General features: G+C 33.8%; 1 protein-coding gene across 1 annotated transcript in view; it reads right to left on the bottom strand.

Annotated features, from left to right (window-relative positions):
- LOC123312349 (homeobox protein six1-like) overlaps positions 1-15,420 on the bottom strand; it is a 43,557-nt gene that overhangs the window by 3,854 nt on the left and 24,283 nt on the right. The window lies entirely within an intron of this gene.

Genomic DNA, 15,420 nt, shown 5'->3' with positions numbered 1-15,420 from the left:
ACTGTTCTTTTTATTTTCTAGTAGGCGCTGTTGCCAAATCGTAAACTAGATACGAAGCGATTTAAATTTTAAACCTCATATTTGAAGAAAGATTTTGAATAGTTTCCGCGATGCATTTGAAAAATTCATGAATGAAACTCATAATTACATATTCAGTTTAAACTTGCATATGCTGTGATAACTCAAATTGAGGAGAATTCCCCATTCGGACCGTCACTAGTACCAGTTATGAGTCGAGTATTGAGTCACTATTACCAGGAGGGCAGAAGCCATTTATAATTCAGGTTTCAAGTTATCGAATTTTTATACTACTTTCATTGCTCAATCATCCTCGTATTATTCATTCGAATACACATTCATACTGAAATATCTAAATGCACACCTAGTCAACTTTTCAACACTAATTTAATCGATTGAATCAAAACCCATATCCGGAGAATTATCTTCCAACGACCACCTATCCACTCGATGCGGTGGGCTCCATTTGGTGGCAGGAAATATCTACCAAGAAGGGGGGCGAGAGGGTTGTTGGACCACGACTGTCATATCGAGTTTCACCTGCGGGTGCTCTCTCTCGGGTAACTGGATATTCTTCCACGGTCTCTTTGCACACACCATTGCGTTTCCCGCTAAGTTATCCTTCTGAAAATGTATTCGATGAACAGTCAACCGAACGAAGACCGAAGATGCTAGGGGATGGAAAATAAGCAGACGAATGAGCTCACCTGAGAGTTTTATCTCAATTGCAAAAACATTCCACATAGGAATAGGTATAACAAAATGATCGAATAATAAAGAAACTCCATCAAGTAGGCTAAATATCTACGAAGTTTGATCTTCACTGCATGTAGTTCCGATTGGACCAACATATGGATCTCAAATTCAACATACTTATCTCACGTTACTTAGAGTAATTGAATGTTTTCATTACTGCAGTTATTTTTATAATAGATTGAAACGACCAAATCTAAATAAATAAATTTCACTCAGATAGACAGGGTGTTTTCTAAATATGGGAAATAAATTCAGCCTATTATTCTTTGAGTGATTTGGAGTCGGAAAGGTCTTGTAGGCGTGCGCTCCAGAATACACAGGGAGTCTCTGTTTGAGCCCGGAAATGCTTTGTTTCCAAGATACAGGGCGTTAAATTGCATAAATTGCTCGATAATTTCGAAACAGATTCATGTATTCGAAGGGGATTTGGTGGAAGGGACACCTCATTAAGGTATGCTTGTTTTACGTTGAATATGTCATCTTTAGTGGCGTACGAACGGCTATTGACTCCAAAACTTTCAAAGAAAAACATAGTAGGTAAGTCAGTGACATTTTCCAAAGTAAATTTCATTCTGGAAATTCTTATTCAATTTAAAATAAAAACGGTCTCTTGCGTTTTTTCTCTGGGATGTGCCACTTTTTCAGTCAAAAATTGAAAACCGTTTGTTATTCGAAAAAATACTGGAGTAGAGCAATCGAACAATTAATTTTATCACATTACTAGAACTGAATCTTGCAAACAAGGCATTTCCATACATAAGCCTGAAGGACTTTTCTGACTCTAAATCACTCAGAGAATATTACCCAGAATTTATTCCCCATGTTTAGAAAACACCCTGTATATTAAACAGTTGGAAGGTTCAAATTTGTTCACAGTGGTGGTAGATATATTAAATAGGGAAAGAGAGGGATGCATAACCGGAATGAAACGTATCTCAATGAAGTGTCAACAGATCTGAAACACCATGTGCTGGAAGCTATTAGACCAGATGAGCGATTCACTAATTAGTCTATTGCTTCGACATAAATCAAGAAAGAATTCGAAAGTCGTAAAAATATTTTTGAATCTCCCTTGGAATAGGGTATATAAATGGGGAATTTATTATTATTAGACATTGGAGACATCCTCTAGGTCTTTTTTTGTCGACGCGGTAAAATTTGGAAATAAAATAAAATACAAAAAGTTTAAATATTGCGGTTGTCGGATGTTATAACGGATAAAGCGTTACTTCTTTTTTTGCTGCACTTATGTTATTATTTCTCAAGCTGTAGTATACAGGGTGTTTCCTTATTGAATGTCAATATTTATGGTGGTGATTTTTGGGCCCATTTTAAGAAAAAACTGACTGTATTTAACTATAAGTAAATTTGATCTCTTGAATTTTCTTAGTCCTACGCACGGGTTTCATCTAAAAAAATTAAATCTACGTTTGTCTCTGCATGGTGATATTATCATATGTATGTAAAGGATATTGTTATGATCAGGCAGAGAAACGGTTTCTATTTTTTAAGCGGAAACCGTGAATCGGATTGAAAAAACTCAAGTGATCAACTTTGGTGAGAAATGATTGGGAATTTCAAATATAATTTTTATTTCAGGAAAAATCTGTGGCGTACCATCAATGTCTGCCAAAATAGGTAGGTCAAATTACGTACGAACGCCACTGGTGGAAATTAAGAAAAAAGTGATACATTAAAAAATGCCTCTTGATTCATAATATACATGTATGAATAATTTCATTAAAATATCTGAAGTTGTATTGTAGATATTGATAATAAATGATTTATTTTTGAAAACTTTACCATCCTGCATCTCAAAAGGTAAAACGTTTAGGACATATGTTCATATGAAGTTTTTTCTTAAAATGGGCCCAAAAATCACCCCCATGAATATTGACACTCAATTAGAAAACATCCTGTATATATGCAGAAGGATTGTAGGTAGATAACACTTTTCGTTTGAAAGATATTTACTGAATTTACATTTTTCAACCCTCATCAGTGAAGTAGGTAATATGTACATATATTTAAAAGAAAATTTCGCACAGATTCTATGGGCGTATTCATATAAAATTTCGACTATCACTGGATACTACCCGAAATTTTCTATTAATATAAAATGAAATAATATGAAAATAATATTTACATTATAAATTCGTAAATATAGAAGGGGTAAGAAAATTCTGAGATCTAAAAACTATCCCAAATACAACATTCAACATAATCGAAACTATGGATTTGCAACCTTCAGGTGATACATATTATGATTCTTATATCAGTTATTAACTAGTTGGGCCCGCAGTTGCACACATGTTAATTGTTGAATGGAGTGTCAGTAACTTTGTGATTACATTGTAGTAATTTTTTCATATTTCCCACACAATGAACGTATGTATATGTTGTAGCATACACCATTCTGTTACCTTTCATCTTGCTTCCACCCTGAAATTGACATTTCTTTCGGCCATTTTGGTGGGAGAATATATAACTAAAATTTAGCTTTATAAATATGGTATAATAATTTACCTATAATAATAAGTTAAACCTATGATTACTTCACTGGTTGTCTGGGGGTTTTTGTTTGGGATGTTATTGTGTGCTCATGGTAGAAAATTTCACATTCAGTGTTCTCTGTTAAAAAAAAAACTTTTATAGTGGGAAATATTTTGGAAAAATATCATAAAAATTTTGGACTTCGGACGTTAAATTAATCGAAAAGCATAGAACGAGACATAGAACATCCAAAAGCCAAACTAGTGAAATTTTTCGATTAATTTGAATCACTCAAAAACTTGGTAGTGCAGTTTTCGAATACTCATATTTTATTTCATTTTATCACTCAAATAAGCCAGTAACACCCGCTCGAGACTGCAGTTTTTCACCATTAAAAAGTACACAAGCAAAACAATATAACCCGTTCTTTTTGCTGGACGGTTCTGCAGCACAAGTGTCACGACCGCCACGGAAATATCAATAATGAAGACGCCAATTCAAAGAATTTAATCTTGTCGAATAGTTGTACTTTCGATGACTGCAGGTAATGTTATGTCTGGCAGTCATGGATGGGCGTGAGATTCTACAGAGTAGGTAAGTTAGGCTTGGTTCAGTCTTGGTGGAACAGGTGACGTATCATGATGAGAATTGAAAATATTCCTCACAGCGACGCTCCAATTTCGCTTAGAGACCCCATTCTCCGGTTGAGATGTTTATCACCGCACAGTCCTGATGAGGGACAATAATCCCGAAACCGGTCTACAGTTTGTTTAATTTTTTTGCAAAAATGTCAATAAACACGATAAACCGGGAACTTATCACTTTATACAGCCAGTATATGGCGTATTGTTGAAATTGTCTTCTCTAATCTATGAAAATATTCAAGGTGTCTAGAATAGTGCCCTTTAGTACAAATTTTCAGATCAATATTGCTACTCCGTATTCTAAAACTTTTAGGACGGTCTTCTTCAAGCATCCTGAATATGTTAATTAGATAGGTACATAATCGAAAATCGATTATTCCGAATGTTTTGGATCTCCTAACAAGGTCTCAAAGAATTCCTTGCAACTTCCGCCATTACTATGTTGATCTATTATGAAATTTTTGCAGAAAATTATAAACAGCGGATAACATAAAAAATGAAGTATCGGTAGAGCCCAAAACTGATCGCTTACTCATCTAACCGAATGAAACATATACCTGTTCTTTTGATAACTAATTGCTTAAAATTCACTCTTCCCTTCAAGTTTCTCTAATTAAGGGCTGTAACGAACGATCAGAAAAAATAACCCTTGGATGGATACCTGAAAAGTACTCTCGAAACTGATATTGCGGATCATAATTGAGATGATCAGTTTTGAAAGTCGTGGGGGCCAAGTTAAGGCAGGTATCGGGTGTCAGTCTCACGAGCGAAGCCCCGCATATATTTCATTAGCGAGACGGAAAAGAGAAAAGGGGAGACAGAACCCTTGTTATGCTGTGAGGTTAATCCCTCTGTTTTCAACAAACAAAAACTTTCTTATGAACAGGGTTTGGGCTTGCGATTTCAAACCCATTTTCTGATAAATGAAGGAATAAACGTTATCTCGAACTAGATCATATTTTAAGCTTTTGAAGGTTGACAAGAATTCTTGAATATTAATCGTTTGTTGAGGCAGATCTGATAGAGTCGTATCATACAGGGTGAGTCTTTGCCTAGTACAAATATTTCAACAGTAGATTCTTGAGGTCAAAAGAAACACTTTTTTCCTATACCATTTTTTCCGATTCGGAACTGATAAAAAGATTTTTGAGTTTTCAAAATGAGTTGTGCCACCCCTAGAAACACAAAATTTCCTTCAGAATTACTAGATAAATCTGTGACACTATATATCTGTGGATGTTTTAAACAGAGTTGTATTCAGCCAAAATACCCAATTTTTCAAACGTCACAGATACTTTTTATTTTTGAACATCATATTACTCGAAAACAGCGCATTATACAAGAAGATATGAAAAATACTTCTCTTTCAAATATTCATTAGACAACGTCTAACTTAGTTTCAAAAGTTCGGTTCTTTGAATTTTTGATATTTTTATGGTACGTAATGGACATAATGAGAAAACTGGAAGACGTGGGTGATATCTAGTGTTCGAAAAAAAATTATCAAATGAATGAAAAACTATACTCCGAAATTCATTTCATTCGATAAAACCGTTTGTGAGATTTTTTATGGTTTTTGAACAGCCTGTAACTTTTAAACTGAGTAACTAAGCCGATTCGGAAAAAATGGTATAGGAAAAAAGAGTTTCTTTGGACCTCTAGAATTTACTGTTAAAATATTTGTACGAGTCAAATACTCACCTTGTATAATTATTGTCAAATTATATTTTTATTTATCTATAGATAGATACTATTGATATTATTTGCATGCTTATTTCACGATTCGTGAATGATATTGAAAAAAAAAATTTTATATATTGCTTCATTTTTTCTTGAATCTCCTGAATCCAGGTTATCTCATTTCTCTGCTGATTACATCAGCATCTATACTGTTGAGTGAAGGACCAGATTTGGTTCTGGAAATATGACAACACTCTTCACAATAAAGAGCTATTCATATCTTGAAAAAATTGAAATACCGAGAAGCATGTAGAGGAATATTCAATAAACTTGGGCTGTTGACAATACATATTATATATATGCTACCGTAAACCGGGGTCAGATTAATCAATTTGAAGCCTTTTCTTGTCATAATTCAAACAGTTTTCGATATTTATCATTTCCAATCACAAGCACCTTACCTATCATATTATGGTCCTAAGAGTGCGACCTTAGAAGGCGTGTAAGTAAAATCCATTTATCTCATGAAAGAAGAGTGATCAATCTTAGATTGCATATAATGTGAGATTGATCACATAAATTTTATAGGATGAAAAATTTGCTTTCAATAAAAAATGATCAACTTCTCCCCCGATTAATTCAGTCAAGTATTTTTTTTCGTTATAATTGAATCCAGTTTCGATAACCTATCTTCAAAATTGAGAAAAAACAACTAGGTATATACTGAGAAAAAAAGGATTTATTTGACGAAAATCTCAAAATCCCCTTCAAAAATGACAATGACTGCATTAACTTTTTAGTTCGAACTGTCATCACCATGTAATTCCCAATTATTGAAGTTCATCACGTATGTATATCTGTTGAAGCTTATAGTCGAAGAAATTAATTAACTGTAGCAGAACAATGAATATTTTATAACACTAGAGCGCCTGATACTGAAAGGTCTCAACACCCTGTATTCTGTAATATTTGTAATTGTCCAATCCTTCGGTTGAAGAGAAATGGGAAATTTTGACCGGAACATCATTCCTTTGGTGTACTTGAAAAACCACATTTTTAAAAGCAAAATATTTTATTACACAGTGCCTGACTCTTGCACTCAAAATTTTCGATTTTTCTTTGAACGAATGTCGGTCATCACACAATAAAGGGTGTTGTGACCAGTATTGGGGATCTAATGTAACAAAATATTCAACTTTGAAAAAAGTTGTTGTTTTAATACACCAAGACAAATGAAATTTCCTATTTTTTTCAACCGAATAGTTGGAAATCATAAATATTACCTAATACAGGGTGCTGTGAACCTTCAACAGCAGGCGGTCTGGTGTAATAAAATATTTAACTTCAAAAACGTAGTTTTTTTAAAATACCCAAACGAATTATGGTCTGGTCAAAATTTCAAATTTTTATGCAATCGAATCGATAGTCAAATATCAGTGGGTCTGGTGTACTAAAATATTCCACTATGATAATAATAGCTCCAAGAATACACAACCTCAGAATCTTTGAAATCGAGAGTGATATCCAAAGGAAGACAAAAATTGGAATTTGAATTGATGAGTCAATTGTTATAAATCAGTATAAATTCAACTCCAAATTTCATTTCGCTATCACAATTACTTCAAAAATTACAAGTGGGTGATATAGCTTTAAATAGAAAATAGAACCTACACGAAAGTGTAGGTAAGTATAATAAAATTCGGACCTGGTTTGGTAAATTACAATAAAAATGTTAGAGTTTGGTATGGTATAGCTTTGGTTTTGGCAGGGTGATTCACTGATTTGGGTGGTGAAGATTTGAGGCACTGGGTGTAGCAATCATGATCAAAGTATGTATTTACTATGAATGATAGTCAAGTCGAAATTTCAAATTTTTCTTCAGTCGAATTCATGATACTCAGATAAAACATAATAGTTATAGCCAGGCGGTCTGATGTAAAAGAAAATTCAACATTTAACTATGATGTGGCCGATACATGATAAAAATCCATAATTAAATTAAATACGAAATTACATGATTTTCACCAACAAATGTTATATAATCACTACAGGTGTTTCGATGGGATAAATATGATAGTGATAATAGTTGCTTCTCGAATACTTGACCTCAGAATATTGAAGAAATTGAGGAGAGACGTCAGTGGAAGGGTGAAAATGCAACTTCCAACTTCCGTACTGCGCAAGGTGACTTGGCTGGCTTATCTGCGACTGCGAGTCAATCGAGTCACTCCTATTATTTCAAATCCTCAATTGTTTATGGACGGAGGAACCTCATAAACTCGATGAGTATAGCTATGTCTCAGATTTATCAATTATTTCCAAAGTATCTATCTAAAGAATTCATTTTTCGTCATATACAGGATGTTCCTAAATTGGAGGTACAAAAGAAGAGGAGAGATTCCTTAAGTATTTTAAGAAAGAAAAGGATCAGAAACATGGGATCGCTTTCGTGATACAGGGTGTTGAGGTTTGAATTTTTGGATTGATATCAAGGCAAGTTGTGTAAACACATTCATTAAAAGAAATTCCGAGTTGAATTTGATGTTTCAAAACTAACAATTAATTTATTCACCACAACTTGCTAACCGAATTTTTATGACAATATGGATTTTGTGAGTGAATCAACAGTGGGTCACAAAAAATGTTATGAAGGAAAACGGACAAGCAGAAAAAATATCACCCTGTAGATTTGCTATCCATTATAATATTTATGCGAAATTTCAGTTGTCTATCTTGTGAAGTGTATAGATACTATAAGAGAAAAATTCTAACCTTAACACCCTCTATCTTAATTTCCATAATTGAGTTAATTTTGAACTCGACCATTGATAGTAAATTGTGAGAATTTTGTTCGTTGTATAACTAAGTTACTCAATATTACCATCACCCACCCAATATGTGTTATAAGTGGTGAAAAACTGAAAATCCAGAAATAGAGGTTCTTCAGTTCAATTCGATTTTCTTTACAATCTAGATACAGAGTGTGTAACTGATTGTGTCACTTTCTACCATTACCCATAACTTTCGAACCACCCTATATATTTTGATGATATTTTTTGCGTTTATTCTCAGCAAAAACTAGTTTATGTTCATACTGACATAGGAGTTTTTTCTCAGGTCCGGCCTAGAAAAAATTGATGAATAAGGTTCAATCCAAAACGCACCCCGTATATCAAAATTCCTCAAAATTTATAGGATATTCGGAAAGTACGGTATTCTTTTGTACTTCCGTATTCTATTTTAATACTCAATAAACCTAGTCAAATCTGAATTTTCAGACAAGACAGTAGGCCAATTTAATTTTTCAGGTCACAAAGGTGAAACACTACGAAAGCAGGTGTCTGATATACATATAAATAAATAAACGTTAATGTTTTCAGTGATAGAATAACTCGGAGATTGATCCAAATACGAAAACATTCCTCGTGTTTCAAGTTCACCCAAAAAAAGGGCATAATGTGAAGCTGAAGATTTAATTAAATTATTAAATAAGTACCGAATAAAATGATGTTTTATAAAGTTTTAGCGACTGTGGTTCTGGAAATTCAGATTTGACTAGATTTATTGAGTACCTATGCAAATCGCATGCTGAAGTACGAGAAATACTTCATGCCTTTCAGTTTTTTTCTTCTTTTTTCGAATATCATATCAAATAAAAGGATTTTTATATACAGGGTGTTGTCTTTTATTCAATCTATCAGTTTTTCCTAGGCCGGGACTGAGAGAAAATTCAGTTTCCATGTCCGCTGTTACGGAGAATAAACATATCATCAAAATATATAGGGTGGTGCACAAGTTGTGGGTAATTGAAGAAATTATCAAAATCAATAAAACACTGTATCTTGATTTTGAAAAAGTTGATATAAATTATTCTGACTCAACTATCTACCCTTAACTTACGCCCATTTGCCAATGAATCACCTTGTATATTTTGTGTTGTCGACGTTTATGAAGAACATTTTTTAAAAGTGTTTGGTGATTTTCAAGATAATAAGTGATTATTACGGAGTTTACGGCGTAGCATGTTCCATGTGTGGCAGCCAGCCGGGCAGATTTTAAAAGATAGATGAATGAATTGAAGGATTGATGATCTTTCTACCAGGGCCCGTATTCTTGAATTTCATCGAGTGAGTAGAACAATCGAGAGAAAAGTGAGAAGGAAATACATAATCGATGTGCGATAAAGTGAAATCCACTTTCTAGTGTATTGAGCTCAAGAATACGGGTCCTGAGTAAAGGTCCACTATGGCATCCAAATTTTCTGTTTCCCAGGACATCATCGTTACTACAGAAATTGTATTTCCCAGCATAAGACCGGAATGATCAACATCGAAAAGCAGGGAAAGCTCGTACTTTTCATCTATTTCACGTGTTTGAAGCGAGATAGGATATTAAATTTCCTTATTTTGATCAGTGATTTGTGTCATGATATTGGTTACATGTATCATATCGAATAACTTACGAACGAACGACCAGCTAGAAGTAAAGCTAAAACGAGAAAGAGAATTGAATTATATAAGAGCATTGGTTGGGTTGGTTTAATAGCTAGTGTATGATGTTACACGTTACAAACTACGGTGGATTTTTGTTCCGAGGGATATCGGGTTACAAATACAATAATGAGTCATGATCTAATAATATCCACGCCGGTCCGAGCGTTATTCGCTCGAATGTGGAATGAAACATGTCAGCACTCAGCAGTTCACAGACAGATAAAATGTAGCCCAGTTCCAGGTTTTCAGATCTTGCATCTTACAACGTTTCACGAAGATATTCCAGAAATGTGCCAGGTGGATAACTTCAAGTGCTTTCCGCTATGTAAACTCGAAGTAATTGGTGAAAGACTGCTCATTTCGTTTCCGCTCAATTTTAATTTTGTCGTGAATGCAAGGCTTGCTTTTATGTAATCATTTTTGAAATAATCCAACTTTACAAAACACATCGAAAAATAAGGGCGCTGTGGGCCACTTCTGATACTCTCCCGACAAAATAAATCGGAGGCGCCCTAGGCGCTCCAAATCTTGTATCTGAATTTTCAAGAGCGCAGTATGGCTGTAATCATTTTTTGGACCTAAACATCACGAATTGCTCAATATTTGCAAGAATGAAATTTGAAACTTCTCATTCTCTTATTAAGGCGACAAATAAATGACCGGATATTTGAGCCAGGGTTTCCACGTTCAAACATCTATCTGAAATGCGAAATTACAAACGTTCCGAATCATGCAGCAATCACTGAGCAACAACCCCTGAGGTACTATGTATGGTCAGTCAAGAATATTAAGATTAGGTCTCGGATTAGATACAGGGTGGGCAAAATTCGATGGGATTGAATGGTAGTTCTGTAACCGTGTGAGCTAAAAGAACGGATGTCTCGTTTCGAACCTCGATTTTCGAGAGATGGATAATGGCCAATACCGCAACCCTGTATCTTCATTTGTTTTCAAGTTATAAGTGAAAACTTTTTTCGGCTCTTTGAATTGATACCCAAATTTCGTAAGGTTTCAGTGATAACGAAAAAAGAATGTTACATTCTACAGACAGTTTTTATTGTAGAATGCAGTGGCGTAGTCAAATATTTTTTTCAGTCTGCCACTTCAGTGATATAGTGGTACTTTAATTTTTTTAAATAGAAACGCTATGTTATTTTTACATATTCCATTGCCATATTTTTTTCTGATTCGAAATATATAATATACGTCGTGTCTCTAATTGTTCTTCCAATAAAAAAACTCAAAAACTAGTTCGGTCAAGTTTGGCAGTTCATTTCATTGATAATAAATATGATAATGAACTTTATGCTCCTAAATAGTGCCAGGTTACTAAATGACACATGCTTTATTGCCTTTAGTGGATTTCCTTAGGTTTATTATTGAGATATCAATATTTTAACAACCTTGTAGAATTCAAAGAATAAACCTCATTATGACGGTCTCAAGATCACTTTCATTCCGGATATTTGGGGATGAAAATTTTTCCAATTTTATTAACCTGGATTCAACTGAATATGTTCCGAAACCTTTTCAACTAGTAGACAATCTAAAATCTAACTACTAGTACAACAGCCTTTTCAAATACCTTCGCAAATGAAGATGGCTGCATCAGTACCTACTAGTATAGGTAGACATGGAAAATAACGTCATTTAGGTACTCATTTTCCGAGCATCTTTTCGAATATCAGGAATGAAAATGATTTCCAAACTCTCTCATAACATGACACAACATAAAAGCATAAAGTTCATTATCATATCATCAATTAAAATGACCTGCCAACTTGACCTAACTAGTTTTTTTTCAATGAAAGAACAAATAGACATACTTATATTCTATATATTCTGAATCAGATAAAAATATGGAACTGGAATATGTAAAAAAAGCATAGGGTTTATATTTTGAAAAATTGAAGTTACCGCTATATCACTGTGTGATATAGAGTTATTCAGAGTTATTCAGCAAAATGATGACAGAAGCTCCACGAACCTCTGTTCGGGTTTTATCTCAAGTGGCGGAGTATCTGTTGTCATATTTTATGCCACACGATTTCGAATGAAAGACATCAGTTTGTTTTTACAAAGATCAGAAAATTGAACAGATTGATTACTTATCCTTGAAGCATTCAAGAGAAATTGGAGTTCGGTATGCATCAGTCAATGGCAAAATGTGGAACCTATTTTCTTTCATGGAACTTTAACAGTAGAACGTTATGAATAAGTAGAAAGCATCATGCCTTTTTATAGCTAAATTGAATTTTGAAAAATTGTCAATACATATTTAATTTCATGTAATTCAGTTCAGTTATGGATTTTCAGTAATGACAAAATCAATTCAATATTTATAGAGAAAATAAACATATTGAGATTCTTACTGTGATTTATTCATATATGATCGAAAAAGGTGGAACCTTTTAACAAACAAAAAAAAACATAATACGACTATCCATTCAAGATTCGTGTCTCTTACGTATGAAAATTGTGGACTTCGGTAAAAAATTTTACCAAGAATTTTTCAAACTATTTTGATTCTTGTGATCTGACTGAATGAAAGAAATGTATTCCGCACGTTGGGGAAAATTTACAGGTAACTTTGATTAAAAAGTGCTTCTCCATAGATGCAATATTACGATATGCAGATCAAATTAATCATTGCTCACAATTTGAGGAGATGAAGACGATTAAGTAATTCAAGGAAATATATACGTTCAGTTAACGAACATCAATCCTCAAAATTCCATAGCCTATTTGACGACGATTTTTTTTAAGGCAAGTTAGTTTATGGAACCATTACTACTAGTTGAACTTTATGTTCATGAAAAGGAGAATTTTGTCGTCGATTATGGAATGTATGAAGTGTTGCGTGTAGCACGATCGAGAAATTTTTTTTTTTCAAATGCTTGTTTGTATCTTCTAACTGAACGAAGGCGAATCGGACCTATGTCCGTTCAGGGATGCAATAATAGCAACCCTGGCTTCATAACTCAATCCACTTGTTCCGGAAGTGGCTGAAACTGCACATATCAAGGGTACCACAGAATCCATCATTCATCGCTTAACAATATGCAATCTTTCTTTCTTCGAATTCTGCCTAATCACCCGCTGATCGAAGGTCACATTCCATGAACAAGATGAAATCCGAGAAGGCCGCAAAGAGAACGAAGAATATACGCGTACCAGGGGGCGTTCTGCAGCATCTCGTCGGTAGAATTTAGTAAACACATGTGCACCACTTGTCGCACCGTCTGTCTGTCGTTTTGCTGCAGTCGGTACCGGGAAAAATGGTTTTTTGAAGTGTTTGTTTAAGGCCGTGTCGTTAAACGGACTGAGTCAATATACTCTGAGGGGTTCCACACTCGAAATCACCAACATCGTTCTTTACAAACTGGGAGGTACGAAATTACTATTGTATCCCTTGTTCCAAATGATTCAGGCAAATTACCCAGAGCGGTAGTCGAATCTACTGGTAGTCCAATGTCGAGTAATATTTTTGGGCAACGAATTAGTGAAACTAAATTTCAGACATTTCGTTCCACATTGGCCGAAACTGCAGAATGCCAATGAAACTCGCTTTTCAGGAAACATAAGGATGCATAATTTCAAAGAATAATATAATATGTATTTCGTTTTTTCGTCAAGAAACGAACCTGGGAGAAAAAAGTTTGCAAAGAAAACAGTGAAGAAATTGATTCTTCGTGGTAAAAAGCTGTTAATTTTATACAGAATCTATCTGAATGACAATGATAAAATGAAAGGAGTAATTCTTTGAGGAAAATTAGAGTGGGTATTTGGTATAAAATTTTTATAAAAACCTCCCAGCGGAAAAGTCACAGATTAACAGTAAAATTGTTTTTTTTATTTTCCCTGTATATTAAGCCAAAGACACGGAACTTGTTAAATAAATATCATTTTTGTCAATGAAATTCACATGTTGGAATTTTTTGAAGTATGCTCAGAAAGGGTTGAAATAGTACACCTCTAAGATGTTTTTTCTCACAACATTTTTTCCCATGAATGCTGAAGTTGTCGAAAAAACTTGTAGAAAAAAGTAAGTATGTATATGAATTGGGCTTTTCAGCCATGTTTTTTTAAAAGGGAAATTTTCATCCAAAAAAAGTTCTTAGAGGTTTACTTTTTCAACCCTTTCTGAGCATACTTCAGGGTTGAAAAAATTCCAAAATGTGTAATTTCATTGACAAATGATATATTTAGCAAGTTACATGTCTTCAGATTTATAAACAGGGAAGATAAAAAAGAAAAAATTAATTTTTTTGTTACTTACTTCGGAAGGGTGTAACTTTTCCTGGAGCCAGTTTTTCAAAAAATATTATACCTTAATTTTCACCACAGAATGAATCACCCCGTACATTTTTTTCGGTGTTATGCTGTATCCGAAGTTGTTCTTCCAATATACGGGATCAGCCTTCGACGCGTACAAATATTTCAACAGTAGATTCTTGAGGTCAAAAGAAATACCTACTCTTTTCATTCATTATTTTTTCAGAATCGGCTCTGTTTAAAAGATACAGGCTGTTGACAAATTATAGTTCTATCTCACAAACGGTTTTGTCGAATGAAATAAATTTCGTAATATATTTTTTGCATTCATTTTATGAATTTTTCCCGAACACAAGCTTTCTCATTATAACCACTGAGTAGCATAAAACTACCAAAAATTCAGAGAGCCCAACTCTTGAAACTAAGTTGGACGCTATCTAATGAATATTTTAACGTTTTGTAAAATAAATGTATTCTTCATATTTTCTCGTATAATGTGCCATTTTCGAGTAATCTGATGTTCCAAAATTAAAAATAATCTTTCAAATTTGAAATATTGGGTACTCTGGCTGAATACAACTCTGTTTAAAAGAGCCACAGATCTGTAGTGTCTCAGATTTAGCTAAGGTAATTTGGTTTTTCCAGGGATGGCACAGCTCATTATGTAAACCTAAAATGGCTATATCTTTTTATCAGAGCCGAATCGGAAAAAAATGGTATATGAAAAAAGTGTTTATTTTGATCTCAAGAATCTACTGTTAAAATATTTGTACGAGTCAAAGACTCACCTTGTATTAGTATAGGAATCCATACTTACGCTCTCCATCCCTTATGGAAATATCATAATTTTATATGCATATAAGATTTTTTTCTCTTAAGAATTAATAGATCTAATGTTTATTGAGTGACATTCATATCATATGAAAATTTAGGATTACATACAGAAATATTATTTTTATGTTTGAATTTTCACATACGCCCCTGTCTTGAATATAAAGATTCTAACAATTCATTTTTTTTATTTCTCAGGAAAAACTACGCCCCTTTGATTAATCTGATTA

This window comes from Coccinella septempunctata, chromosome 4, assembly GCF_907165205.1.
Source record: "Coccinella septempunctata chromosome 4, icCocSept1.1, whole genome shotgun sequence".
NCBI lineage: Eukaryota > Metazoa > Arthropoda > Insecta > Coleoptera > Coccinellidae > Coccinella > Coccinella septempunctata.
This window is presented reverse-complemented; position numbering and strand designations above follow the sequence as displayed.